This window comes from Phocoena phocoena, chromosome 6, assembly GCF_963924675.1.
Source record: "Phocoena phocoena chromosome 6, mPhoPho1.1, whole genome shotgun sequence".
Taxonomy (NCBI): Eukaryota; Metazoa; Chordata; class Mammalia; order Artiodactyla; family Phocoenidae; genus Phocoena; species Phocoena phocoena.
Window position 1 is genome coordinate 76,922,560 of NC_089224.1, and position 3,930 is coordinate 76,926,489.

Sequence of the window (3,930 nt, forward strand, 5' to 3'; positions counted from 1 at the left end):
TGATGGGCACTTGGGTTGCTTCCGTATCTTGGCTGTTATAAATAGTGCTGCTGTGAACATTGGTGCGTATGTATCCTTTCAAATTAGTGCTTTCATTTTTTCCAGATATATACCCAGGAGTGAGATTTCTGGATCACGTGGTAGTTCTGTTTCTAGTTTTTTGAGGAACCTCCATACTGTTTTCTATAGTGGCCTCACCAATTTACATTCCCACCAACAGTGCATGAGGTTTCCTTTTTCTTTCTTTTCTTCACATCCTTGCAAACACTTGTCATTTGTTCTCCTTTTTTTTCAAAAATTTCAATGTTTATTTACACATTGCATATCAAAAAGTTTGAAAAAAAAAAGTTTCAACAGGAAGTTAGCAAATTCTCATAGATCTGCCTGTTTCTAGCACTTGGGGGAGATGGGAGTCTTGTAGTTCTTAGAGACTGGAATCCTGATGGCAGAACTTCAAATGTTTTCATCACTTGCCAAGGAAGTGCCATACTTGATCTTCTTCATTACTTCCTTTATTCAGTGAAAATGACACCGATTCAACTAATGATCTAGCTTCCTCTTGAGAGCAGTGGAAAGGGCTATCACATACCTGCACGTTTGTCCAATTTATAGCCCCTCCATCACACTTCTCCATAAGCAAGTAGATTTAATAACTTTAAGAGCAAAAGCCTTGTTCTTGAATTCTCCATTAAAAGCAAACTGGTTGGGCTTCCCTGGTGGCGCAGTGGTTGAGAGTCCACCTGCCGATGCAGGGGACACGGGTTTGTGCCCCGGTCTGGGAGGATCCCACATGCTGCGGAGTGGCTGGGCCCGTGAGCCATGGCCGCTGAGCCTGCGCATCCGGAGCCTGTGCTCTGCAACGGGAGAGGCCATGACAGTGAGAGGCCCGCATACCACAAAAAAAAAAAAAAAAAAAAAAAAAAGCAAACTGGTTTTCCAGTTTTCCCTCTGGTATCTTATAAAATCTAAACCAATTAAGCATAGCTTCTAAGTAACCAGGTTTGTACTTCTTAACATCTTCAATATCATGAAACTTTGAGGCTTCAGGATCATTCACATTGATAGCAATTAATTTCCAATCTGTTTCATCCTGATCAATAAGAGCCAGAATTCCAGGGATCTTCACATGAACATCTCCACGAGAAAGAACCTTTGAGCGTATCTCACAAATATCAATAGGATTATTATCTCCACAGCAGTCTGTGCTCTTATCTTTTCGATGGGGATCTTCCCAAGTCTGAGGGAGGGCACCATCATTCCATATATAACCCTTGTGAGGAAAGATATTTGCCACATAGGGAAGCTTGCCATCCTTTACATCTTGTTTAATGGGATTCAATGACTCCTCTGTGGCAGTCTCCATTTTAGCATTTGTCCACGGAGGTACTTCTACAGCCATATTAAACAAATTCTCATATTCATCATTTCGTGCTCTCTTTGTAGGAATGCCATTTTCCTCTTCAGAGGAATATCATGAAAGGGGAAATGTAGTGACCAGCTACATTCTTGAAAAAGAGGTAGTAACCGGGAGAGTGGGGCTGGCCGTGCTCCTCCGTGCGGTACAGGGCCATGGCGCAGCACGGCCGGGGCCCTGAGCTCACTCCCTGTGGCAGGTGGGCGGCGGTGGCGGCGGCGGTGGTGGCAGTGGGGGCGCCAACGCGCCAGGCCCAGCTGGTCTGTTGTCTGTTTGATAATAACTATTCTTACATGTGTGAGGTGATATCTCATTGTGGTTTTGATTTGTATTTCCCTGATGATTAGTGATGTTAAGCATCTTTTCATGTGCCTGTTGGCCATTTTCTTTGGAAAAATATCAGTTCAGTTCCTCTGCCCATTTTTTAATTGGATTGTTTGTTTTTTTGATATTAAGTTATATGAGTTCTTTGTATACTTTGATAGTAACTCCTTATTGGATATATTGTTTGCAGATTTCTTCTCCCATTCAACCGGTGGCCTTTTCGTTTTGTTGGTAGTTTTCTTTGCTGTACTTTTTAGTTTGATGTAATCCCATTTGTTTATTTGCTTTTGTTTCCTTTGCTTGTTTGTTTTTTAAGTCAAACCTTACCTTCTCACATTTTCCCCTATTTCTATAAGTAGCAACATCCTTCTTTGAGTTTCTGAGGTCAAAAATTTTGCAGTTAGCTTTGACTTTTTTCTCACTCTCACACCCATAATTGGTCCATCATTAAATCTTTTATAGTATATTCAGAATCTGTCTAATGCTCTCTACCTGCTTCCTACTCAGGCATAGTGATTCAAGCTACCGTCATCTCTTGCCTAAATTCTTCTGGTAGCTTCCGAATTGTCTTCCTGCTTCCATGTTTGCCTTACCATCTATTCTCCACCTTGAAGCCAGACTGATATTTTAAAAACATACATTATATCATTTTACTTCTCTGCTCAAAACTTCCAGGAGCTTCTCTTTTTAACTCAGAAAAAAGCCCAATGGCCTCTGCATACCTTATATTTGATCTAAGATTTTTCTACTTCTTTGGCCTCATCTCCAACATTCTTTCCTTTTCTTCTTCTACTCTAGCCATACTACTGGCCTTCTTGCTGTTCTTTGAACATACTAAACATTTGCCTACCTCAGGGGCTTTGCAGTTATTATTCTCTCAGGCCGGAATGCTCTTTAATCTGATATTTTCTTAGCTTAAATCCTTCAGTTTTTTTCAGGTCTCTTGCTCAAATATCACCTTATCAGAAAAAGCTTTCCTGACTGCCCTAAGTAAAATTAACCTACCTCTCATGCTCCTTATCCCCCTTTCCTGTTTAATATTTTTCCATAGCACTTGTCACCATCTAACATATTTTTAATATAATTAACATTGTATTTTACATACAATCTATCTGAATAAATTATATATATTTAGTATAATGTATGTTGACTTATAGCCCCCAATAGACTGTAAAGTCCATGGAATCAGGGACTTTGATTTTTTATTATGTGTCCTCAGTGTTTGTAACAGTTCTTAAAATGTAATTGGTGTTCCATTAATATTCGTGGGATAAGTAAATAAATTTACCTTATTAGAGAAAGAATTTACTTTGTTCAGATTCTAATAGTACCAGTCAAGTTAAGACATTTCCTGATGCTTTCTTCTCTCTTTGCCTAGTTCCATCCCTGATGGAGACAGAAGCAATTTTGTGTGTGGAGATGGGAGTTGGATGGGTTAAAGAATGCAAGGGAGGAAATAGAGAAAAAAGAAGACCATACCCTTCTCCTCCACTTTAAGTGTCCCAGCTTGAAACTACTACCAGTTGGCAGAGGGAAGAAGTTTTAACTTTAAATCAAGTTGGTGTTTTGATTAATAAACTGGACTAGACGTTATTATTACTGAGCTAGATTATTCTTGGCACTAAAAGTAACTTAAAAGAAGAGTGTCTAAGAAAATTATGGGACCTTCCCTTACCCAAAATTTTCTTCAAAGGACAAGAGAAAAAAATGAATCTGCAGATTGGTTATAAAGGACCTAGTATAAAGGGAATGAACGAAGTTGTTGTTTGTTTGGGTTTTTTTTTTGTCTGCATTCTATGGAGTTCTGCTTAATCAACATAATGGTTACCCTTCTATTGTGCTCTTTATCACAATGGTTAGTAATCTGTTGTTTACGTGTCTGTCTCCCTTACTAGACTATGAGTATAAGAAGAGAGGGCCAGTGTTTTATTAAGCCTGTTTATCCAAGACCCACAATGGTGCCTGAAACATAGCAACCATTTAGTGTTTGTTGAATAACACCCTCCCCCCCCAGCCTCTCTTCTCACCTCAATTCAAAAGTTACCTGCATACCAAAATACATTGAGTATCAAAAATGCAATATTTGGTGATATAAGAGGCTGATTGCTTAGATATTTAGAGATTATACTGTATTCCAAGGGTTAGATCTGCTTACCACAATGAAAATTTAATATCACTCCATTTACTCTAAG

At 39.1% G+C, this 3,930-nt stretch overlaps 1 pseudogene; it reads right to left on the reverse strand.

Moving 5' to 3' along the window:
* Positions 1-466: 466 nt before the first annotated feature.
* Positions 467-1,571, reverse strand: LOC136124565 (inorganic pyrophosphatase 2, mitochondrial-like; annotated as a pseudogene).
* Positions 1,572-3,930: the final 2,359 nt, after the last annotated feature.